The sequence below is a fragment of the Taudactylus pleione genome, unplaced genomic scaffold, assembly GCF_031769625.1.
Source record: "Taudactylus pleione unplaced genomic scaffold, aTauple2 ptg000317l, whole genome shotgun sequence".
Classification (NCBI taxonomy): Eukaryota; Metazoa; Chordata; class Amphibia; order Anura; family Myobatrachidae; genus Taudactylus; species Taudactylus pleione.
The window spans coordinates 5,832,643-5,858,732 of NW_028284718.1; the positions used below are offsets into that span (position 1 = coordinate 5,832,643).

Sequence of the window (26,090 nt, forward strand, 5' to 3'; positions counted from 1 at the left end):
CAAAGAAAACTATCAATAGAATCTTACGGAAACATTTTAGTTGTTCTAAAAATAAGAGCATACTTATTCAAATTTCAACTGTATTGTGGTATATTAGGAAAACTGCAGGTTCCCTACTGTCTAGATAGCTTTGAATGTTTTAAAAGAATAGTCTCATTTTGAAACACAAAAAGTTCAAAATGAAATTGCAAGGTTTTCTTTTGCCTTTCTTCTGTGTCTGGAAGCATGATTTGTACATTGCATATGACAAGTCTTTAGCTTCATCCATGAGAGAAGTCCAAACTCTGTAGGCACTCACAAATCTTGTCCCTGCACTTTTCCTATATGCATACTTAGAAAACTATCTACTGGACCATAAGGAAATATTTTATTTATTCTACAAATTCATTTTTACATAAATGTATATGGTGTTTTTAAAAACAAAAAGCTATTTTCTTTAAATCAATTGAAAAATCAATAGAAAAATGTTCAGGTAGGTGGCTTGTTGGTCTAGGGTTATGATTCTTGCTTAGGGTGTGAGAGGTCCCAGGTTCAAATCATGGATGAGCCCAAATTTTCTGATTCTTTGACATAGTTCCATTATCTTATTGAAGTCAATTTCCTGAGTAAAATCTTCAACGGAATATTAATTTTTAAAAACTCACAAAATAGATTGGATTTACTTATTTGCACAATTGAATTTTGTTTTTTGTCAAACTGCTAAAATTATTTGTAATTACTTAGCTGCACATAGCATGTGACATGTCTTGGGTTTTATCCATCGGAAAAACTCTGCTGGGCATCATAAAACTTTGCACAGCAATTTCCAAGCAAGTATACTTAGAAAAATATTGACTATTAGGAAATATTTTATTTATTCTAATATTTCCTCCTTGTATACATTAGTGACTGCTTTAAAATAATAAAATTTTCACATAAAAACAGTTAAGAAATCAAATAAAACATGCTTACTTGATTCTATGACTCTCACTTTGGGTGTGAGAGGTCCCGGGTTCAAATCCTGGACGAGCCCAACTTTTCAGATTCTTTGACATGGTTCCATTATCTTATTGAAGTCAATTTCCTGAGTGAATTTCAACTGAATGTTGTTTTTTCAAAACTCTCAAAATAGATTGGATTTACTTATTTGCACAATTGAATTTTGTTTTTTGTCAAACTGCTAAAATTATTTGTAAGTACTTATCTGCACATAGCATGTGACATGTCTTGGGTTTTATCCATCAGAAAAACTCTGCTGGGCATCATAAAACTTTGCACAGCATTTTCCAAGCAAGTATACTTAGAAAAATATTGACTATTAGGAAATATTTTATTTATGCTAATATTTCCTCCTTGTATACATTAGTGACTGCTTTAAAAGAATACCATTTTCACATAAAAACAGTTAAGAAATCAAATAAACCATACTTATTTCAGTTGGCTTGTTGGTCTAGGGGTATGATTCTTGCTTTGGGTGCGAGAGGTCCCGGGTTCAAGTCTCGGACGAGCCCTTTATTTCTTTTGTACGGTGCATCTCATGGTTTATATATAGCTGATTTTCTCAATTGGCTAAGTCAATAGCATCAACTGAGTTTTGTTTTTGCCATACTCCCAATAGAATTTGTACATACTTATGAATCTTGCCTTCATCATTTTTCAATTGCCTTTCTTCTATTTATGCATGATTTACACATAGCTTTTGACAAGTCTTGGGTTTTATCGATCAGACAAGTCCAAACTCTGTAGCCATTTTTAAATCTTGTCACTGCACTTTCCAAATAAGCACACAAAGAAAACTATCAATAGAATCTTACGGAAACATTTTAGTTGTTCTAAAAATAAGAGCATACTTATTCAAATTTCAACTGTATTGTGGTATATTAGGAAAACTGCAGGTTCCCTACTGTCTAGATAGCTTTGAATGTTTTAAAAGAATAGTCTCATTTTGAAACACAAAAAGTTCAAAATGAAATTGCAAGGTTTTCTTTTGCCTTTCTTCTGTGTCTGGAAGCATGATTTGTACATTGCATATGACAAGTCTTTAGCTTCATCCATGAGAGAAGTCCAAACTCTGTAGGCACTCACAAATCTTGTCCCTGCACTTTTCCTATATGCATACTTAGAAAACTATCTACTGGACCATAAGGAAATATTTTATTTATTCTACAAATTCATTTTTACATAAATGTATATGGTGTTTTTAAAAACAAAAAGCTATTTTCTTTAAATCAATTGAAAAATCAATAGAAAAATGTTCAGGTAGGTGGCTTGTTGGTCTAGGGTTATGATTCTCGCTTAGGGTGTGAGAGGTCCCAGGTTCAAATCATGGACGAGCCCAAATTTTCAGATTCTTTGACATAGTTCCATTATCTTATTGAAGTCAATTTCCTGAGTAAAATCTTCAACGGAATATTAATTTTTAAAAACTCACAAAATAGATTGGATTTACTTATTTGCACAATTGAAATTTGTTTTTTATCAAACTCCTAAAATTATTTGTAATTACTTAGCTGCACATAGCATGTGACATGTCTTGGGTTTTATCCATCAGAAAAACTCTGCTGGGCATCATAAAACTTCGCACAGCAATTCCCAAGCAAGTATACTTAGAAAAATATTGACTATTAGGAAATATTTTATTTATGATAATATTTCCTCCTTGTATACATTAGTGACTGCTTTAAAATAATACAATTTTCACATAAAAACAGTTAAGAAATCAAATAAAACATGCTTACTTGATTCTATGACTCTCACTTTGGGTGTGAGAGGTCCCGGGTTCAAATCCTGGACGAGCTCAACTTTTCAGATTCTTTGACATGGTTCCATTATCTTATTGAAGTCAATTTCCTGAGTGAATTTCAACTGAACGTTGTTTTTTCAAAACTCTCAAAATAGATTGGAATTACTTATTTGCACAATTGAATTTTGTTTTTTGTCAAACTGCTAAAATTATTTGTAAGTACTTATCTGCACATAGCATGTGACATGTCTTGGGTTTTATCCATCAGAAAAACTCTGCTGGGCATCATAAAACTTTGCACAGCATTTTCCAAGCAAGTATACTTAGAAAAATATTGACTATTAGGAAATATTTTATTTATGCTAATATTTCCTCCTTGTATACATTAGTGACTGCTTTAAAAGAATACCATTTTCACATAAAAACAGTTAAGAAATCAAATAAACCACACTTATTTCAGTTGGCTCGTTGGTCTAGTGGTATGATTCTCGCTTTGGGTGCGAGAGGTCCCGGGTTCAAATCCCGGACGAGCCCTCTATTTCTTTTGTACGGTGCATCTCATGGTTTATATATAGCTGATTTTCTCAATTGGCTAAGTCAATAGCATCAACTGAGTTTTGTTTTTGCCATACTCCCAATAGAATTTGTACATACTTATGAATCTTGCCTTGATCATTTTTCAATTGCCTTTCTTCTATTTATGCATGACTTGCACATAGCTTTTGACAAGTCTTGGGTTTTATCGATCAGACAAGTCCAAACTCTGTAGCCATTTTTAAATCTTGTCACTGCTCTTTCCAAATAAGCACACAAAGAAAACTATCAATAGAATCTTACGGAAACATTTTAGTTGTTCTAAAAATAAGAGCATACTTATTCAAATTTCAACTGTATTGTGGTATATTAGGAAAACTGCAGGTTCCCTACTGTCTAGATAGCTTTGAATGTTTTAAAAGAATAGTCTCATTTTGAAACACAAAAAGTTCAAAATGAAATTGCAAGGTTTTCTTTTGCCTTTCTTCTGTGTCTGGAAGCATGATTTGTACATTGCATATGACAAGTCTCTAGCTTCATCCATGAGAGAAGTCCAAACTCTGTAGGCACTCACAAATCTTGTCCCTGCACTTTTCCTATATGCATACTTAGAAAACTATCTACTGGACCATAAGGAAATATTTTATTTATTCTACAAAATCATTTTTACATAAATGTATATGGTGTTTTTAAAAACAAAAAGCTATTTTCTTTAAATCAATTGAAAAATCAATAGAAAAATGTTCAGGTAGGTGGCTTGTTGGTCTAGGGTTATGATTCTTGCTTAGGGTGTGAGAGGTCCCAGGTTCAAATCATGGACGAGCCCAAATTTTCAGATTCTTTGACATAGTTCCATTATCTTATTGAAGTCAATTTCCTGAGTAAAATCTTCAACGGAATATTAATTTTTAAAAACTCACAAAATAGATTGGATTTACTTATTTGCACAATTGAATTTTGTTTTTTGTCAAACTGCTAAAATTATTTGTAATTACTTACCTGCACATAGCATGTGACATGTCTTGGGTTTTATCCATCAGAAAAACTCTGCTGGGCATCATAAAACTTTGCACAGCAATTCCCAAGCAAGTATACTTAGAAAAATATTGACTATTAGGAAATATTTTATTTATGATAATATTTCCTCCTTGTATACATTAGTGACTGCTTTAAAATAATACAATTTTCACATAAAAACAGTTAAGAAATCAAATAAAACATGCTTACTTGATTCTATGACTCTCACTTTGGGTGTGAGAGGTCCCGGGTTCAAATCCTGGACGAGCCCAACTTTTCAGATTCTTTGACATGGTTCCATTATCTTATTGAAGTCAATTTCCTGAGTGAATTTCAACTGAACGTTGTTTTTTCAAAACTCTCAAAATAGATTAGAATTACTTATTTGCACAATTGAATTTTGTTTTTTGTCAAACTGCTAAAATTATTTGTAAGTACTTATCTGCACATAGCATGTGACATGTCTTGGGTTTTATCCATCAGAAAAACTCTACTGGGCATCATAAAACTTTGCACAGCAATTCCCAAGCAAGTATACTTAGAAAAATATTGACTATTAGGAAATATTTTATTTATGATAATATTTCCTCCTTGTATACATTAGTGACTGCTTTAAAATAATACCATTTTCACATAAAAACAGTTAAGAAATCAAATAAAACATGCTTACTTGATTCTATGACTCTCACTTTGGGTGTGAGAGGTCCCGGGTTCAAATCCTGGACGAGCCCAACTTTTCAGATTCTTTGACATGGTTCCATTATCTTATTGAAGTCAATTTCCTGAGTGAATTTCAACTGAACGTTGTTTTTTCAAAACTCTCAAAATAGATTGGAATTACTTATTTGCACAATTGAATTTTGTTTTTTGTCAAACTGCTAAAATTATTTGTAAGTACTTATCTGCACATAGCATGTGACATGTCTTGGGTTTTATCCATCAGAAAAACTCTGCTGGGCATCATAAAACTTTGCACAGCATTTTCCAAGCAAGTATTCTTAGAAAAATATTGACTATTAGGAAATATTCTATTTATGCTAATATTTCCTCCTTGTATACATTAGTGACTGCTTTAAAAGAATACCATTTTCACATAAAAACAGTTAAGAAATCAAATAAACCACACGTATTTCAGTTGGCTCGTTGGTCTAGGGGTATGATTCTCGCTTTGGGTGTGAGAGGTCCCGGGTTCAAATCCCGGACGAGCCCTCTATTTCTTTTGTACGGTGCATCTCATGGTTTATATATAGCTGATTTTCTCAATTGGCTAAGTCAATAGCATCAACTGAGTTTTGTTTTTGCCATACTCCCAATAGAATTTGTACATACTTATGAATCTTGCCTTCATCATTTTTCAATTGCCTTTCTTCTATTTATGCATGATTTACACATAGCTTTTGACAAGTCTTGGGTTTTATCAATCAGACAAGTCCAAACTCTGTAGCCATTTTTAAATCTTGTCACTGCTCTTTCCAAATAAGCACACAAAGAAAACTATCAATAGAATCTTACGGAAACATTTTAGTTGTTCTAAAAATAAGAGCATACTTATTCAAATTTCAACTGTATTGTGGTATATTAGGAAACTGCAGGTTCCCTACTGTCTAGATAGCTTTGAATGTTTTAAAAGAATAGTCTCATTTTGAAACACAAAAAGTTCAAAATGAAATTGCAAGGTTTTCTTTTGCCTTTCTTCTGTGTCTGGAAGCATGATTTGTACATTGCATATGACAAGTCTTTAGCTTCATCCATGAGAGAAGTCCAAACTCTGTAGGCACTCACAAATCTTGTCCCTGCACTTTTCCTATATGCATACTTAGAAAACTATCTACTGGACCATAAGGAAATATTTTATTTATTCTACAAATTAATTTTTACATAAATGTATATGGTGTTTTTAAAAACAAAAAGCTATTTTCTTTAAATCAATTGAAAAATCAATAGAAAAATGTTCAGGTAGGTGGCTTGTTGGTCTAGGGTTATGATTCTCGCTTAGGCTGTGAGAGGTCCCAGGTTCAAATCATGGACGAACCCAAATTTTCTGATTCTTTGACATAGTTCCATTATCTTATTGAAGTCAATTTCCTGAGTAAAATCTTCAACGGAATATTAATTTTTAAAAACTCACAAAATAGATTGGATTTACTTATTTGCACAATTGAAACTTGTTTTTTGTCAAACTCCTAAAATTATTTGTAATTACTTACCTGCACATAGCATGTGACATGTCTTGGGTTTTATCCATCAGAAAAACTCTGCTGGGCATCATAAAACTTTGCACAGCAATTCCCAAGCAAGTATACTTAGAAAAATATTGACTATTAGGAAATATTTTATTTATGATAATATTTCCTCCTTGTATACATTAGTGACTGCTTTAAAATAATACAATTTTCACATAAAAACAGTTAAGAAATCAAATAAAACATGCTTACTTGATTCTATGACTCTCACTTTGGGTGTGAGAGGTCCCGGGTTCAAATCCTGGACGAGCCCAACTTTTCAGATTCTTTGACATGGTTCCATTATCTTATTGAAGTCAATTTCCTGAGTGAATTTCAACTGAATGTTGTTTTTTCAAAACTCTCAAAATAGATTGGATTTACTTATTTGCACAATTGAATTTTGTTTTTTGTCAAACTGCTAAAATTATTTGTAAGTACTTATCTGCACATAGCATGTGACATGTCTTGGGTTTTATCCATCAGAAAAACTCTGCTGGGCATCATAAAACTTTGCACAGCATTTTCCAAGCAAGTATACTTAGAAAAATATTGACTATTAGGAAATATTTTATTTATGCTAATATTTCCTCCTTGTATACATTAGTGACTGCTTTAAAAGAATACCATTTTCACATAAAAACAGTTAAGAAATCAAATAAACCATACTTATTTCCGTTGGCTCGTTGGTCTAGGGGTATGATTCTCGTTTTGGGTGCGAGAGGTCCCGGGTTCAAGTCCCAGACGAGCCCTCTATTTCCTTTGTACGGTGCATCTCATGGTTTATATATAGCTGATTTTCTCAATTGGCTAAGTCAATAGCATCAACTGAGTTTTGTTTTTGCCATACTCCCAATAGAATTTGTACATACTTATGAATCTTGCCTTCATCATTTTTCAATTGCCTTTCTTCTATTTATGCATGATTTACACATAGCTTTTGACAAGTCTTGGGTTTTATCGATCAGACAAGTCCAAACTCTGTAGCCATTTTTAAATCTTGTCACTGCACTTTCCAAATAAGCACACAAAGAAAACTATCAATAGAATCTTACGGAAACATTTTAGTTGTTCTAAAAATAAGAGCATACTTATTCAAATTTCAACTGTATTGTGGTATATTAGGAAAACTGCAGGTTCCCTACTGTCTAGATAGCTTTGAATGTTTTAAAAGAATAGTCTCATTTTGAAACACAAAAAGTTCAAAATGAAATTGCAAGGTTTTCTTTTGCCTTTCTTCTGTGTCTGGAAGCATGATTTGTACATTGCATATAACAAGTCTTTAGCTTCATCCATGAGAGAAGTCCAAACTCTGTAGGCACTCACAAATCTTGTCCCTGCACTTTTCCTATATGCATACTTAGAAAACTATCTACTGGACCATAAGGAAATATTTTATTTATTCTACAAATTCATTTTTACATAAATGTATATAGTGTTTTTAAAAACAAAAAGCTATTTTCTTTAAATCAATTGAAAAATCAATAGAAAAATGTTCAGGTAGGTGGCTTGTTGGTCTAGGGTTATGATTCTTGCTTAGGGTGTGAGAGGTCCCGTGTTCAAATCATGGACGAGCCCAAATTTTCTGATTCTTTGACATAGTTCCATTATCTTATTGAAGTCAATTTCCTGAGTAAAATCTTCAACGGAATATTAATTTTTAAAAACTCACAAAATAGATTGGATTTACTTATTTGCACAATTGAATTTTGTTTTTTGTCAAACTGCTAAAATTATTTGTAATTACTTAGCTGCACATAGCATGTGACATGTCTTGGGTTTTATCCATCAGAAAAACTCTGCTGGGCATCATAAAACTTTGCACAGCAATTTCCAAGCAAGTATACTTAGAAAAATATTGACTATTAGGAAATATTTTATTTATTCTAATATTTCCTCCTTGTATACATTAGTGACTGCTTTAAAATAATACAATTTTCACATAAAAACAGTTAAGAAATCAAATAAAACATGCTTACTTGATTCTATGACTCTCACTTTGGGTGTGAGAGGTCCCGGGTTCAAATCCTGGACGAGCCCAACTTTTCAGATTCTTTGACATGGTTCCATTATCTTATTGAAGTCAATTTCCTGAGTGAATTTCAACTGAATGTTGTTTTTTCAAAACTCTCAAAATAGATTGGATTTACTTATTTGCACAATTGAATTTTGTTTTTTGTCAAACTGCTAAAATTATTTGTAAGTACTTATCTGCACATAGCATGTGACATGTCTTGGGTTTTATCCATCAGAAAAACTCTGCTGGGCATCATAAAACTTTGCACAGCATTTTCCAAGCAAGTATACTTAGAAAAATATTGACTATTAGGAAATATTTTATTTATGCTAATATTTCCTCCTTGTATACATTAGTGACTGCTTTAAAAGAATACCATTTTCACATAAAAACAGTTAAGAAATCAAATAAACCATACTTATTTCAGTTGGCTCGTTGGTCTAGGGGTATGATTCTCGCTTTGGGTGCGAGAGGTCCCGGGTTCAAGTCTCGGACAAGCCCTCTATTTCTTTTGTACGGTGCATCTCATGGTTTATATATAGCTGATTTTCTCAATTGGCTAAGTCAATAGCATCAACTGAGTTTTGTTTTTGCCATACTCCCAATAGAATTTGTACATACTTATGAATCTTGCCTTCATCATTTTTCAATTGCCTTTCTTCTATTTATGCATGATTTACACATAGCTTTTGACAAGTTTTGGGTTTTATCGATCAGACAAGTCCAAACTCTGTAGCCATTTTTAAATCTTGTCACTGCACTTTCCAAATAAGCACACAAAGAAAACTATCAATAGAATCTTACGGAAACATTTTAGTTGTTCTAAAAATAAGAGCATACTTATTCAAATTTCAACTGTATTGTGGTATATTAGGAAAACTGCAGGTTCCCTACTGTCTAGATAGCTTTGAATGTTTTAAAAGAATAGTCTCATTTTGAAACACAAAAAGTTCAAAATGAAATTGCAAGGTTTTCTTTTGCCTTTCTTCTGTGTCTGGAAGCATGATTTGTACATTGCATATGACAAGTCTTTAGCTTCATCCATGAGAGAAGTCCAAACTCTGTAGGCACTCACAAATCTTGTCCCTGCACTTTTCCTATATGCATACTTAGAAAACTATCTACTGGACCATAAGGAAATATTTTATTTATTCTACAAATTCATTTTTACATAAATGTATATGGTGTTTTTAAAAACAAAAAGCTATTTTCTTTAAATCAATTGAAAAATCAATAGAAAAATGTTCAGGTAGGTGGCTTGTTGGTCTAGGGTTATGATTCTTGCTTAGGGTGTGAGAGGTCCCAGGTTCAAATCATGGATGAGCCCAAATTTTCTGATTCTTTGACATAGTTCCATTATCTTATTGAAGTCAATTTCCTGAGTAAAATCTTCAACGGAATATTAATTTTTAAAAACTCACAAAATAGATTGGATTTACTTATTTGCACAATTGAATTTTGTTTTTTGTCAAACTGCTAAAATTATTTGTAATTACTTAGCTGCACATAGCATGTGACATGTCTTGGGTTTTATCCATCGGAAAAACTCTGCTGGGCATCATAAAACTTTGCACAGCAATTTCCAAGCAAGTATACTTAGAAAAATATTGACTATTAGGAAATATTTTATTTATTCTAATATTTCCTCCTTGTATACATTAGTGACTGCTTTAAAATAATAAAATTTTCACATAAAAACAGTTAAGAAATCAAATAAAACATGCTTACTTGATTCTATGACTCTCACTTTGGGTGTGAGAGGTCCCGGGTTCAAATCCTGGACGAGCCCAACTTTTCAGATTCTTTGACATGGTTCCATTATCTTATTGAAGTCAATTTCCTGAGTGAATTTCAACTGAATGTTGTTTTTTCAAAACTCTCAAAATAGATTGGATTTACTTATTTGCACAATTGAATTTTGTTTTTTGTCAAACTGCTAAAATTATTTGTAAGTACTTATCTGCACATAGCATGTGACATGTCTTGGGTTTTATCCATCAGAAAAACTCTGCTGGGCATCATAAAACTTTGCACAGCATTTTCCAAGCAAGTATACTTAGAAAAATATTGACTATTAGGAAATATTTTATTTATGCTAATATTTCCTCCTTGTATACATTAGTGACTGCTTTAAAAGAATACCATTTTCACATAAAAACAGTTAAGAAATCAAATAAACCATACTTATTTCAGTTGGCTTGTTGGTCTAGGGGTATGATTCTTGCTTTGGGTGCGAGAGGTCCCGGGTTCAAGTCTCGGACGAGCCCTTTATTTCTTTTGTACGGTGCATCTCATGGTTTATATATAGCTGATTTTCTCAATTGGCTAAGTCAATAGCATCAACTGAGTTTTGTTTTTGCCATACTCCCAATAGAATTTGTACATACTTATGAATCTTGCCTTCATCATTTTTCAATTGCCTTTCTTCTATTTATGCATGATTTACACATAGCTTTTGACAAGTCTTGGGTTTTATCGATCAGACAAGTCCAAACTCTGTAGCCATTTTTAAATCTTGTCACTGCACTTTCCAAATAAGCACACAAAGAAAACTATCAATAGAATCTTACGGAAACATTTTAGTTGTTCTAAAAATAAGAGCATACTTATTCAAATTTCAACTGTATTGTGGTATATTAGGAAAACTGCAGGTTCCCTACTGTCTAGATAGCTTTGAATGTTTTAAAAGAATAGTCTCATTTTGAAACACAAAAAGTTCAAAATGAAATTGCAAGGTTTTCTTTTGCCTTTCTTCTGTGTCTGGAAGCATGATTTGTACATTGCATATGACAAGTCTTTAGCTTCATCCATGAGAGAAGTCCAAACTCTGTAGGCACTCACAAATCTTGTCCCTGCACTTTTCCTATATGCATACTTAGAAAACTATCTACTGGACCATAAGGAAATATTTTATTTATTCTACAAATTAATTTTTACATAAATGTATATGGTGTTTTTAAAAACAAAAAGCTATTTTCTTTAAATCAATTGAAAAATCAATAGAAAAAGGTTCAGGTAGGTGGCTTGTTGGTCTAGGGTTATGATTCTTGCTTAGGGTGTGAGAGGTCCCAGGTTCAAATCATGGATGAGCCCAAATTTTCTGATTCTTTGACTTATTTGCACAATTGAATTTTGTTTTTTGTCAAACTGCTAAAATTATTTGTAATTACTTAGCTGCACATAGCATGTGACATGTCTTGGGTTTTATCCATCGGAAAAACTCTGCTGGGCATCATAAAACTTTGCACAGCAATTTCCAAGCAAGTATACTTAGAAAAATATTGACTATTAGGAAATATTTTATTTATGCTAATATTTCCTCCTTGTATACATTAGTGACTGCTTTAAAAGAATACCATTTTCACATAAAAACAGTTAAGAAATCAAATAAACCATACTTATTTCAGTTGGCTCGTTGGTCTAGGGGTATGATTCTTGCTTTGGGTGCGAGAGGTCCCGGGTTCAAGTCTCGGACGAGCCCTTTATTTCTTTTGTACGGTGCATCTCATGGTTTATATATAGCTGATTTTCTCAATTGGCTAAGTCAATAGCATCAACTGAGTTTTGTTTTTGCCATACTCCCAATAGAATTTGTACATACTTATGAATCTTGCCTTCATCATTTTTCAATTGCCTTTCTTCTATTTATGCATGATTTACACATAGCTTTTGACAAGTCTTGGGTTTTATCGATCAGACAAGTCCAAACTCTGTAGCCATTTTTAAATCTTGTCACTGCACTTTCCAAATAAGCACACAAAGAAAACTATCAATAGAATCTTACGGAAACATTTTAGTTGTTCTAAAAATAAGAGCATACTTATTCAAATTTCAACTGTATTGTGGTATATTAGGAAAACTGCAGGTTCCCTACTGTCTAGATAGCTTTGAATGTTTTAAAAGAATAGTCTCATTTTGAAACACAAAAAGTTCAAAATGAAATTGCAAGGTTTTCTTTTGCCTTTCTTCTGTGTCTGGAAGCATGATTTGTACATTGCATATGACAAGTCTTTAGCTTCATCCATGAGAGAAGTCCAAACTCTGTAGGCACTCACAAATCTTGTCCCTGCACTTTTCCTATATGCATACTTAGAAAACTATCTACTGGACCATAAGGAAATATTTTATTTATTCTACAAATTCATTTTTACATAAATGTATATGGTGTTTTTAAAAACAAAAAGCTATTTTCTTTAAATCAATTGAAAAATCAATAGAAAAAGGTTCAGGTAGGTGGCTTGTTGGTCTAGGGTTATGATTCTTGCTTAGGGTGTGAGAGGTCCCAGGTTCAAATCATGGATGAGCCCAAATTTTCTGATTCTTTGACATAGTTCCATTATCTTATTGAAGTCAATTTCCTGAGTAAAATCTTCAACGGAATATTAATTTTTAAAAACTCACAAAATAGATTGGATTTACTTATTTGCACAATTGAATTTTGTTTTTTGTCAAACTGCTAAAATTATTTGTAATTACTTAGCTGCACATAGCATGTGACATGTCTTGGGTTTTATCCATCGGAAAAACTCTGCTGGGCATCATAAAACTTTGCACAGCAATTTCCAAGCAAGTATACTTAGAAAAATATTGACTATTAGGAAATATTTTATTTATTCTAATATTTCCTCCTTGTATACATTAGTGACTGCTTTAAAATAATAAAATTTTCACATAAAAACAGTTAAGAAATCAAATAAAACATGCTTACTTTATTCTATGACTCTCACTTTGGGTGTGAGAGGTCCCGGGTTCAAATCCTGGACGAGCCCAACTTTTCAGATTCTTTGACATGGTTCCATTATCTTATTGAAGTCAATTTCCTGAGTGAATTTCAACTGAATGTTGTTTTTTCAAAACTCTCAAAATAGATTGGATTTACTTATTTGCACAATTGAATTTTGTTTTTTGTCAAACTGCTAAAATTATTTGTAAGTACTTATCTGCACATAGCATGTGACATGTCTTGGGTTTTATCCATCAGAAAAACTCTGCTGGGCATCATAAAACTTTGCACAGCATTTTCCAAGCAAGTATACTTAGAAAAATATTGACTATTAGGAAATATTTTATTTATGCTAATATTTCCTCCTTGTATACATTAGTGACTGCTTTAAAAGAATACCATTTTCACATAAAAACAGTTAAGAAAGCAAATAAACCATACTTATTTCAGTTGGCTCGTTGGTCTAGGGTTATGATTCTCGCTTTGGGTGCGAGAGGTCCCGGGTTCAAGTCTCGGACAAGCCCTCTATTTCTTTTGTACGGTGCATCTCATGGTTTATATATAGCTGATTTTCTCAATTGGCTAAGTCAATAGCATCAACTGAGTTTTGTTTTTGCCATACTCCCAATAGAATTTGTACATACTTATGAATCTTGCCTTCATCATTTTTCAATTGCCTTTCTTCTATTTATGCATGATTTACACATAGCTTTTGACAAGTTTTGGGTTTTATCGATCAGACAAGTCCAAACTCTGTAGCCATTTTTAAATCTTGTCACTGCACTTTCCAAATAAGCACACAAAGAAAACTATCAATAGAATCTTACGGAAACATTTTAGTTGTTCTAAAAATAAGAGCATACTTATTCAAATTTCAACTGTATTGTGGTATATTAGGAAAACTGCAGGTTCCCTACTGTCTAGATAGCTTTGAATGTTTTAAAAGAATAGTCTCATTTTGAAACACAAAAAGTTCAAAATGAAATTGCAAGGTTTTCTTTTGCCTTTCTTCTGTGTCTGGAAGCATGATTTGTACATTGCATATGACAAGTCTTTAGCTTCATCCATGAGAGAAGTCCAAACTCTGTAGGCACTCACAAATCTTGTCCCTGCACTTTTCCTATATGCATACTTAGAAAACTATCTACTGGACCATAAGGAAATATTTTATTTATTCTACAAATTCATTTTTACATAAATGTATATGGTGTTTTTAAAAACAAAAAGCTATTTTCTTTAAATCAATTGAAAAATCAATAGAAAAATGTTCAGGTAGGTGGCTTGTTGGTCTAGGGTTATGATTCTTGCTTAGGGTGTGAGAGGTCCCAGGTTCAAATCATGGATTAGCCCAAATTTTCTGATTCTTTGACATAGTTCCATTATCTTATTGAAGTCAATTTCCTGAGTAAAATCTTCAACGGAATATTAATTTTTAAAAACTCTCAAAATAGATTGGATTTACTTATTTGCACAATTGAATTTTGTTTTTTGTCAAACTGCTAAAATTATTTGTAATTACTTAGCTGCACATAGCATGTGACATGTCTTGGGTTTTATCCATCGGAAAAACTCTGCTGGGCATCATAAAACTTTGCACAGCAATTTCCAAGCAAGTATACTTAGAAAAATATTGACTATTAGGAAATATTTTATTTATTCTAATATTTCCTCCTTGTATACATTAGTGACTGCTTTAAAATAATAAAATTTTCACATAAAAACAGTTAAGAAATCAAATAAAACATGCTTACTTGATTCTATGACTCTCACTTTGGGTGTGAGAGGTCCCGGGTTCAAATCCTGGACGAGCCCAACTTTTCAGATTATTTGACATGGTTCCATTATCTTATTGAAGTCAATTTCCTGAGTGAATTTCAACTGAATGTTGTTTTTTCAAAACTCTCAAAATAGATTGGATTTACTTATTTGCACAATTGAATTTTGTTTTTTGTCAAACTGCTAAAATTATTTGTAAGTACTTATCTGCACATAGCATGTGACATGTCTTGGGTTTTATCCATCAGAAAAACTCTGCTGGGCATCATAAAACTTTGCACAGCATTTTCCAAGCAAGTATACTTAGAAAAATATTGACTATTAGGAAATATTTTATTTATGCTAATATTTCCTCCTTGTATACATTAGTGACTGCTTTAAAAGAATACCATTTTCACATAAAAACAGTTAAGAAATCAAATAAACCATACTTATTTCAGTTGGCTTGTTGGTCTAGGGGTATGATTCTTGCTTTGGGTGCGAGAGGTCCCGGGTTCAAGTCTCGGACGAGCCCTTTATTTCTTTTGTACGGTGCATCTCATGGTTTATATATAGCTGATTTTCTCAATTGGCTAAGTCAATAGCATCAACTGAGTTTTGTTTTTGCCATACTCCCAATAGAATTTGTACATACTTATGAATCTTGCCTTCATCATTTTTCAATTGCCTTTCTTCTATTTATGCATGATTTACACATAGCTTTTGACAAGTCTTGGGTTTTATCGATCAGACAAGTCCAAACTCTGTAGCCATTTTTAAATCTTGTCACTGCACTTTCCAAATAAGCACACAAAGAAAACTATCAATAGAATCTTACGGAAACATTTTAGTTGTTCTAAAAATAAGAGCATACTTATTCAAATTTCAACTGTATTGTGGTATATTAGGAAAACTGCAGGTTCCCTACTGTCTAGATAGCTTTGAATGTTTTAAAAGAATAGTCTCATTTTGAAACACAAAAAGTTCAAAATGAAATTGCAAGGTTTTCTTTTGCCTTTCTTCTGTGTCTGGAAGCATGATTTGTACATTGCATATGACAAGTCTTTAGCTTCATCCATGAGAGAAGTCCAAACTCTGTAGGCACTCACAAATCTTGTCCCTGCACTTTTCCTATATGCATACTTAGAAAACTATCTACTGGACCATAAGGAAATATTTTATTTATTCTACAAATTCATTTTTACATAAATGTATATAGTGTTTTTAAAAACAAAAAGCTATTTTCTTTAAATCATTTGAAAAATCAATAGAAAAATGTTCAGGTAGGTGGCTTGTTGGTCTAGGGTTATGATTCTTGCTTAGGGTGTGAGAGGTCCCGTGTTCAAACCATGGACGAGCCCAAATTTTCTGATTCTTTGACATAGTTCCATTATCTTATTGAAGTCAATTTCCTGAGTAAAATCTTCAACGGAAAATTAATTTTTAAAAACTCACAAAATAGATTGGATTTACTTATTTGCACAATTGAATTTTGTTTTTTGTCAAACTGCTAAAATTATTTGTAATTACTTAGCTGCACATAGCATGTGACATGTCTTGGGTTTTATCCATCGGAAAAACTCTGCTGGGCATCATAAAACTTTGCACAGCAATTTCCAAGCAAGTATACTTAGAAAAATATTGACTATTAGGAAATATTTTATTTATTCTAATATTTCCTCCTTGTATACATTAGTGACTGCTTTAAAATAATAAAATTTTCACATAAAAACAGTTAAGAAATCAAATAAAACATGCTTACTTGATTCTATGACTCTCACTTTGGGTGTGAGAGGTCCCGGGTTCAAATCCTGGACGAGCCCAACTTTTCAGATTCTTTGACATGGTTCCATTATCTTATTGAAGTCAATTTCCTGAGTGAATTTCAACTGAATGTTGTTTTTTCAAAACTCTCAAAATAGATTGGATTTACTTATTTGCACAATTGAATTTTGTTTTTTGTCAAACTGCTAAAATTATTTGTAAGTACTTATCTGCACATAGCATGTGACATGTCTTGGGTTTTATCCATCAGAAAAACTCTGCTGGGCATCATAAAACTTTGCACAGCATTTTCCAAGCAAGTATACTTAGAAAAATATTGACTATTAGGAAATATTTTATTTATGCTAATATTTCCTCCTTGTATACATTAGTGACTGCTTTAAAAGAATACCATTTTCACATAAAAACAGTTAAGAAATCAAATAAACCATACTTATTTCAGTTGGCTCGTTGGTCTAGGGGTATGATTCTTGCTTTGGGTGCGAGAGGTCCCGGGTTCAAGTCTCGGACGAGCCCTTTATTTCTTTTGTACGGTGCATCTCATGGTTTATATATAGCTGATTTTCTCAATTGGCTAAGTCAATAGCATCAACTGAGTTTTGTTTTTGCCATACTCCCAATAGAATTTGTACATACTTATGAATCTTGCCTTCATCATTTTTCAATTGCCTTTCTTCTATTTATGCATGATTTACACATAGCTTTTGACAAGTCTTGGGTTTTATCGATCAGACAAGTCCAAACTCTGTAGCCATTTTTAAATCTTGTCACTGCACTTTCCAAATAAGCACACAAAGAAAACTATCAATAGAATCTTACGGAAACATTTTAGTTGTTCTAAAAATAAGAGCATACTTATTCAAATTTCAACTGTATTGTGGTATATTAGGAAAACTGCAGGTTCCCTACTGTCTAGATAGCTTTGAATGTTTTAAAAGAATAGTCTCATTTTGAAACACAAAAAGTTCAAAATGAAATTGCAAGGTTTTCTTTTGCCTTTCTTCTGTGTCTGGAAGCATGATTTGTACATTGCATATGACAAGTCTTTAGCTTCATCCATGAGAGAAGTCCAAACTCTGTAGGCACTCACAAATCTTGTCCCTGCACTTTTCCTATATGCATACTTAGAAAACTATCTACTGGACCATAAGGAAATATTTTATTTATTCTACAAATTCATTTTTACATAAATGTATATGGTGTTTTTAAAAACAAAAAGCTATTTTCTTTAAATCAATTGAAAAATCAATAGAAAAAGGTTCAGGTAGGTGGCTTGTTGGTCTAGGGTTATGATTCTTGCTTAGGGTGTGAGAGGTCCCAGGTTCAAATCATGGATGAGCCCAAATTTTCTGATTCTTTGACATAGTTCCATTATCTTATTGAAGTCAATTTCCTGAGTAAAATCTTCAACGGAATATTAATTTTTAAAAACTCACAAAATAGATTGGATTTACTTATTTGCACAATTGAATTTTGTTTTTTGTCAAACTGCTAAAATTATTTGTAATTACTTAGCTGCACATAGCATGTGACATGTCTTGGGTTTTATCCATCGGAAAAACTCTGCTGGGCATCATAAAACTTTGCACAGCAATTTCCAAGCAAGTATACTTAGAAAAATATTGACTATTAGGAAATATTTTATTTATTCTAATATTTCCTCCTTGTATACATTAGTGACTGCTTTAAAATAATAAAATTTTCACATAAAAACAGTTAAGAAATCAAATAAAACATGCTTACTTGATTCTATGACTCTCACTTTGGGTGTGAGAGGTCCCGGGTTCAAATCCTGGACGAGCCCAACTTTTCAGATTCTTTGACATGGTTCCATTATCTTATTGAAGTCAATTTCCTGAGTGAATTTCAACTGAATGTTGTTTTTTCAAAACTCTCAAAATAGATTGGATTTACTTATTTGCACAATTGAATTTTGTTTTTTGTCAAACTGCTAAAATTATTTGTAAGTACTTATCTGCACATAGCATGTGACATGTCTTGGGTTTTATCCATCAGAAAAACTCTGCTGGGCATCATAAAACTTTGCACAGCATTTTCCAAGCAAGTATACTTAGAAAAATATTGACTATTAGGAAATATTTTATTTATGCTAATATTTCCTCCTTGTATACATTAGTGACTGCTTTAAAAGAATACCATTTTCACATAAAAACAGTTAAGAAATCAAATAAACCATACTTATTTCAGTTGGCTCGTTGGTCTAGGGGTATGATTCTTGCTTTGGGTGCGAGAGGTCCCGGGTTCAAGTCTCGGACGAGCCCTTTATTTCTTTTGTATGGTGCATCTCATGGTTTATATATAGCTGATTTTCTCAATTGGCTAAGTCAATAGCATCAACTGAGTTTTGTTTTTGCCATACTCCCAATAGAATTTGTACATACTTATGAATCTTGCCTTCATCATTTTTCAATTGCCTTTCTTCTATTTATGCATGATTTACACATAGCTTTTGACAAGTCTTGGGTTTTATCGATCAGACAAGTCCAAACTCTGTAGCCATTTTTAAATCTTGTCACTGCACTTTCCAAATAAGCACACAAAGAAAACTATCAATAGAATCTTACGGAAACATTTTAGTTGTTCTAAAAATAAGAGCATACTTATTCAAATTTCAACTGTATTGTGGTATATTAGGAAAACTGCAGGTTCCCTACTGTCTAGATAGCTTTGAATGTTTTAAAAGAATAGTCTCATTTTGAAACACAAAAAGTTCAAAATGAAATTGCAAGGTTTTCTTTTGCCTTTCTTCTGTGTCTGGAAGCATGATTTGTACATTGCATATGACAAGTCTTTAGCTTCATCCATGAGAGAAGTCCAAACTCTGTAGGTACTCACAAATCTTGTCCCTGCACTTTTCCTATATGCATACTTAGAAAACTATCTACTGGACCATAAGGAAATATTTTATTTATTCTACAAATTCATTTTTACATAAATGTATATGGTGTTTTTAAAAACAAAAAGCTATTTTCTTTAAATCAATTGAAAAATCAATAGAAAAAGGTTCAGGTAGGTGGCTTGTTGGTCTAGGGTTATGATTCTTGCTTAGGGTGTGAGAGGTCCCAGGTTCAAATCATGGATGAGCCCAAATTTTCTGATTCTTTGACATAGTTCCATTATCTTATTGAAGTCAATTTCCTGAGTAAAATCTTCAACGGAATATTAATTTTTAAAAACTCACAAAATAGATTGGATTTACTTATTTGCACAATTGAATTTTGTTTTTTGTCAAACTGCTAAAATTATTTGTAATTACTTAGCTGCACATAGCATGTGACATGTCTTGGGTTTTATCCATCGGAAAAACTCTGCTGGGCATCATAAAACGTTGCACAGCAATTTCCAAGCAAGTATACTTAGAAAAATATTGACTATTAGGAAATATTTTATTTATTCTAATATTTCCTCCTTGTATACATTAGTGACTGCTTTAAAATAATAAAATTTTCACATAAAAACAGTTAAGAAATCAAATAAAACATGCTTACTTTATTCTATGACTCTCACTTTGGGTGTGAGAGGTCCCGGGTTCAAATCCTGGACAAGCCCAACTTTTCAGATTCTTTGACATGGTTCCATTATCTTATTGAAGTCAATTTCCTGAGTGAATTTCAACTGAATGTTGTTTTTTCAAAACTCTCAAAATAGATTGGATTTACTTATTTGCACAATTGAATTTAGTTTTTTGTCAAACTGCTAAAATTATTTGTAAGTACTTATCTGCACATAGCATGTGACATGTCTTGGGTTTTATCCATCAGAAAAACTCTGCTGGGCATCATAAAACTTTGCACAGCATTTTCCAAGCAAGTATACTTAGAAAAATATTGACTATTAGGAAATATTTTATTTATGCTAATATTTCCTCCTTGTATACATTAGTGACTGCTTTAAAAGAATACCATTTTCACATAAAAACAGTTAAGAAATCAAATAAACCATACTTATTTCAGTTGGCTCGTTGGTCTAGGGGTATGATTCTTGCTTTGGGTGCGAGAGGTCCCGGGTTCAAGTCTCGGACGAGCCGTCTATTTCTTTTGTACGGTGCATCTCATGGTTTATATATAGCTGATTTTCTCAATTGGCTAAGTCAATAGCATCAACTGAGTTTTGTTTTTGCCATACTCCCAATAGAATTTGTACATACTTATGAATCTTGCCTTCATCATTTTTCAATTGCCTTTCTTCTATTTATGCATGATTTACACATAGCTTTTGACAAGTCTTGGGTTTTATCGATCAGACAAGTCCAAACTCTGTAGCCATTTTTAAATCTTGTCACTGCACTTTCCAAATAAGCACACAAAGAAAACTATCAATAGAATCTTACGGAAACATTTTAGTTGTTCTAAAAATAAGAGCATACTTATTCAAATTTCAACTGTATTGTGGTATATTAGGAAAACTGCAGGTTCCCTACTGTCTAGATAGCTTTGAATGTTTTAAAAGAATAGTCTCATTTTGAAACACAAAAAGTTCAAAATGAAATTGCAAGGTTTTCTTTTGCCTTTCTTCTGTGTATGGAAGCATGATTTGTACATTGCATATGACAAGTCTTTAGCTTCATCCATGAGAGAAGTCCAAACTCTGTAGGCACTCACAAATCTTGTCCCTGCACTTTTCCTATATGCATACTTAGAAAACTATCTACTGGACCATAAGGAAATATTTTATTTATTCTACAAATTCATTTTTACATAAATGTATATAGTGTTTTTAAAAACAAAAAGCTATTTTCTTTAAATCAATTGAAAAATAAATAGAAAAATGTTCAGGTAGGTGGCTTGTTGGTCTAGGGTTATGATTCTTGCTTAGGGTGTGAGAGGTCCCGTGTTCAAACCATGGACGAGCCCAAATTTTCTGATTCTTTGACATAGTTCCATTATCTTATTGAAGTCAATTTCCTGAGTAAAATCTTCAACAAAATATTAATTTTTAAAAACTCACAAAATAGATTGGATTTACTTATTTGCACAATTGAATTTTGTTTTTTGTCAAACTGCTAAAATTATTTGTAAGTACTTATCTGCACATAGCATGTGACATGTCTTGGGTTTTATCCATCAGAAAAACACTGCTGGGCATCATAAAACTTTGCACAGCATTTTCCAAGCAAGTATACTTAGAAAAATATTGACTATTAGGAAATATTTTATTTATGCTAATATTTCCTCCTTGTATACATTAGTGACTGCTTTAAAAGAATACCATTTTCACATAAAAACAGTTAAGAAATCAAATAAACCACACTTATTTCAGTTGGCTCGTTGGTCTAGGGGTATGATTCTCGCTTTGGGTGCGAGAGGTCCCGGGTTCAAGTCTCGGACAAGCCCTCTATTTCTTTTGTACGGTGCATCTCATGGTTTATATATAGCTGATTTTCTCAATTGGCTAAGTCAATAGCATCAACTGAGTTTTGTTTTTGCCATACTCCCAATAGAATTTGTACATACTTATGAATCTTGCCTTCATCATTTTTCAATTGCCTTTCTTCTATTTATGCATGATTTACACATAGCTTTTGACAAGTCTTGGGTTTTATCGATCAGACAAGTCCAAACTCTGTATCCATTTTTAAATCTTGTCACTGCACTTTCCAAATAAGCACACAAAGAAAACTATCAATAGAATCTTACGGAAACATTTTAGTTGTTCTAAAAATAAGAGCATACTTATTCAAATTTCAACTGTATTGTGGTATATTAGGAAAACTGCAGGTTCCCTACTGTCTAGATAGCTTTGAATGTTTTAAAAGAATAGTCTCATTTTGAAACACAAAAAGTTCAAAATGAAATTGCAAGGTTTTCTTTTGCCTTTCTTCTGTGTCTGGAAGCATGATTTGTACATTGCATATGACAAGTCTTTAGCTTCATCCATGAGATAAGTCCAAACTCTGTAGGCACTCACAAATCTTGTCCCTGCACTTTTCCTATATGCATACTTAGAAAACTATCTACTGGACCATAAGGAAATATTTTATTTATTCTACAAATTCATTTTTACATAAATGTATATGGTGTTTTTAAAAACAAAAAGCTATTTTCTTTAAATCAATTGAAAAATCAATAGAAAAAGGTTCAGGTAGGTGGCTTGTTGGTCTAGGGTTATGATTCTTGCTTAGGGTGTGAGAGGTCCCAGGTTCAAATCATGGATGAGCCCAAATTTTCTGATTCTTTGACATAGTTCCATTATCTTATTGAAGTCAATTTCCTGAGTAAAATCTTCAACGGAATATTAATTTTTAAAAACTCACAAAATAGATTGGATTTACTTATTTGCACAATTGAATTTTGTTTTTTGTCAAACTGCTAAAATTATTTGTAATTACTTAGCTGCACATAGCATGTGACATGTCTTGGGTTTTATCCATCGGAAAAACTCTGCTGGGCATCATAAATCTTTGCACAACAATTTCCAAGCAAGTATACTTAGAAAAATATTGACTATTAGGAAATATTTTATTTATTCTAATATTTCCTCCTTGTATACATTAGTGACTGCTTTAAAATAATACACTTTTCACATAAAAACAGTTAAGAAATCAAATAAAACATGCTTACTTGATTCTATGACTCTCACTTTGGGTGTGAGAGGTCCCGGGTTCAAATCCTGGACGAGCCCAACTTTTCAGATTCTTTGACATGGTTCCATTATCTTATTGAAGTCAATTTCCTGAGTGAATTTCAACTGAATGTTGTTTTTTCAAAACTCTCAAAATAGATTGGATTTACTTATTTGCACAATTGAATTTTGTTTTTTGTCAAACTGCTAAAATTATTTGTAAGTACTTATCTGCACATAGCATGTGACATGTCTTGGGTTTTATCCATCAGAAAAACTCTGCTGGGCATCATAAAACTTTGCACAGCATTTTCCAAGCAAGTATACTTAGAAAAATATTGACTATTAGGAAATATTTTATTTATGTTAATATTTCCTCCTTGTATACATTAGTGACTGCTTTAAAAGAATACCATTTTCACATAAAAACAGTTAAGAAATCAAATAAACCATACTTATTTCAGTTGGCTCGTTGGTCTAGGGGTATGATTCTCGCTTTGGGTGCGAGAGGTCCCGGGTTCAAGTCTCGGACGAGCCGTCTATTTCTTTTGTACGGTGCATCTCATGGTTTATATATAGCTGATTTTCTCAATTGGCTAAGTCAATAGCATCAACTGAGTTTTGTTTTTGCCATACTCCCAATAGAATTTGTACATACTTATGAATCTTGCCTTCATCATTTTTCAATTGCCTTTCTTCTATTTATGCATGATTTACACATAGCTTTTGACAAGTCTTGGGTTTTATCGATCAGACAAGTCCAAACTCTGTAGCCATTTTTAAATCTTGTCACTGCACTTTCCAAATAAGCACACAAAGAAAACTATCAATAGAATCTTACGGAAACATTTTAGTTGTTCTAAAAATAAGAGCATACTTATTCAAATTTCAACTGTATTGTGGTATATTAGGAAAACTGCAGGTTCCCTACTGTCTAGATAGCTTTGAATGTTTTAAAAGAATAGTCTCATTTTGAAACACAAAAAGTTCAAAATGAAATTGCAAGGTTTTCTTTTGCCTTTCTTCTGTGTATGGAAGCATGATTTGTACATTGCATATGACAAGTCTTTAGCTTCATCCATGAGATAAGTCCAAACTCTGTAGGCACTCACAAATCTTGTCCCTGCACTTTTCCTATATGCATACTTAGAAAACTATCTACTGGACCATAAGGAAATATTTTATTTATTCTACAAATTCATTTTTACATAAATGTATATAGTGTTTTTAAAAACAAAAAGCTATTTTCTTTAAATCAATTGAAAAATCAATAGAAAAATGTTCAGGTAGGTGGCTTGTTGGTCTAGGGTTATGATTCTTGCTTAGGGTGTGAGAGGTCCCGTGTTCAAACCATGGACGAGCCCAAATTTTTTGATTCTTTGACATAGTTCCATTATCTTATTGAAGTCAATTTCCAGAGTAAAATCTTCAACGGAATATTAATTTTTAAAAACTCACAAAATAGATTGGATTTACTTATTTGCACAATTGAATTTTGTTTTTTGTCAAACTGCTAAAATTATTTGTAATTACTTAGCTGCACATAGCATGTGACATGTCTTGGGTTTTATCCATCGGAAAAACTCTGCTGGGCATCATAAAACTTTGCACAGCAATTTCCAAGCAAGTATACTTAGAAAAATATTGACTATTAGGAAATATTTTATTTATTCTAATATTTCCTCCTTGTATACATTAGTGACTGCTTTAAAATAATACAATTTTCACATAAAAACAGTTAAGAAATCAAATAAAACATGCTTACTTGATTCTATGACTCTCACTTTGGGTGTGAGAGGTCCCGGGTTCAAATCCTGGACGAGCCCAACTTTTCAGATTCTTTGACATGGTTCCATTATCTTATTGAAGTCAATTTCCTGAGTGAATTTCAACTGAATGTTGTTTTTTCAAAACTCTCAAAATAGATTGGATTTACTTATTTGCACAATTGAATTTTGTTTTTTGTCAAACTGCTAAAATTATTTGTAAGTACTTAACTGCACATAGCATGTGACATGTCTTGGGTTTTATCCATCAGAAAAACACTGCTGGGCATCATAAAACTTTGCACAGCATTTTCCAAGCAAGTATACTTAGAAAAATATTGACTATTAGGAAATATTTTATTTATGCTAATATTTCCTCCTTGTATACATTAGTGACTGCTTTAAAAGAATACCATTTTCACATAAAAACAGTTAAGAAATCAAATAAACCATACTTGTTTCAGTTGGCTCGTTGGTCTAGGGGTATGATTCTCGCTTTGGGTGCGAGAGGTCCCGGGTTCAAGTCTCGGACGAGCCGTCTATTTCTTTTGTACGGTGCATCTCATGGTTTATATATATATGATTTTCTCAATTGGCTAAGTCAATAGCATCAACTGAGTTTTGTTTTTGCCATACTCCCAATAGAATTTGTACATACTTATGAATCTTGCCTTCATCATTTTTCAATTGCCTTTCTTCTATTTATGCATGATTTACACATAGCTTTTGACAAGTCTTGGGTTTTATCGATCAGACAAGTAGAAACTCTGTAGCCATTTTTAAATCTTGTCACTGCACTTTCCAAATAAGCACACAAAGAAAACTATCAATAGAATCTTACGGAAACATTTTAGTTGTTCTAAAAATAAGAGCATACTTATTCAAATTTCAACTGTATTGTGGTATATTAGGAAAACTGCAGGTTCCCTACTGTCTAGATAGCTTTGAATGTTTTAAAAGAATAGTC

At 32.4% G+C, this 26,090-nt stretch overlaps 11 non-coding genes across 11 annotated transcripts; all 11 read left to right on the forward strand.

Moving 5' to 3' along the window:
• The first annotated feature begins 3,184 nt into the window (after positions 1-3,184).
• TRNAP-UGG (transfer RNA proline (anticodon UGG)) lies at positions 3,185-3,256 on the forward strand. The gene has a single exon. It is a non-coding gene; the product is annotated as a tRNA-Pro (tRNA).
• A 2,154-nt stretch (positions 3,257-5,410) lies between these two features.
• Positions 5,411-5,482, forward strand: TRNAP-UGG (transfer RNA proline (anticodon UGG)). The gene has a single exon. It is a non-coding gene; the product is annotated as a tRNA-Pro (tRNA).
• A 1,693-nt stretch (positions 5,483-7,175) lies between these two features.
• TRNAP-UGG (transfer RNA proline (anticodon UGG)) lies at positions 7,176-7,247 on the forward strand. The gene has a single exon. It is a non-coding gene; the product is annotated as a tRNA-Pro (tRNA).
• Positions 7,248-8,941: 1,694 nt separating this feature from the next.
• On the forward strand, positions 8,942-9,013 carry TRNAP-UGG (transfer RNA proline (anticodon UGG)). The gene has a single exon. It is a non-coding gene; the product is annotated as a tRNA-Pro (tRNA).
• Positions 9,014-11,921: 2,908 nt separating this feature from the next.
• TRNAP-UGG (transfer RNA proline (anticodon UGG)) lies at positions 11,922-11,993 on the forward strand. Its single transcript has one exon. It is a non-coding gene; the product is annotated as a tRNA-Pro (tRNA).
• Positions 11,994-17,219: 5,226 nt separating this feature from the next.
• Positions 17,220-17,291, forward strand: TRNAP-UGG (transfer RNA proline (anticodon UGG)). Its single transcript has one exon. It is a non-coding gene; the product is annotated as a tRNA-Pro (tRNA).
• A 1,694-nt stretch (positions 17,292-18,985) lies between these two features.
• Positions 18,986-19,057, forward strand: TRNAP-UGG (transfer RNA proline (anticodon UGG)). Its single transcript has one exon. It is a non-coding gene; the product is annotated as a tRNA-Pro (tRNA).
• A 1,694-nt stretch (positions 19,058-20,751) lies between these two features.
• On the forward strand, positions 20,752-20,823 carry TRNAP-UGG (transfer RNA proline (anticodon UGG)). Its single transcript has one exon. It is a non-coding gene; the product is annotated as a tRNA-Pro (tRNA).
• A 1,234-nt stretch (positions 20,824-22,057) lies between these two features.
• On the forward strand, positions 22,058-22,129 carry TRNAP-UGG (transfer RNA proline (anticodon UGG)). Its single transcript has one exon. It is a non-coding gene; the product is annotated as a tRNA-Pro (tRNA).
• Positions 22,130-23,823: 1,694 nt separating this feature from the next.
• TRNAP-UGG (transfer RNA proline (anticodon UGG)) lies at positions 23,824-23,895 on the forward strand. Its single transcript has one exon. It is a non-coding gene; the product is annotated as a tRNA-Pro (tRNA).
• A 1,694-nt stretch (positions 23,896-25,589) lies between these two features.
• TRNAP-UGG (transfer RNA proline (anticodon UGG)) lies at positions 25,590-25,661 on the forward strand. The gene has a single exon. It is a non-coding gene; the product is annotated as a tRNA-Pro (tRNA).
• The last annotated feature ends 429 nt before the right edge of the window (positions 25,662-26,090 follow it).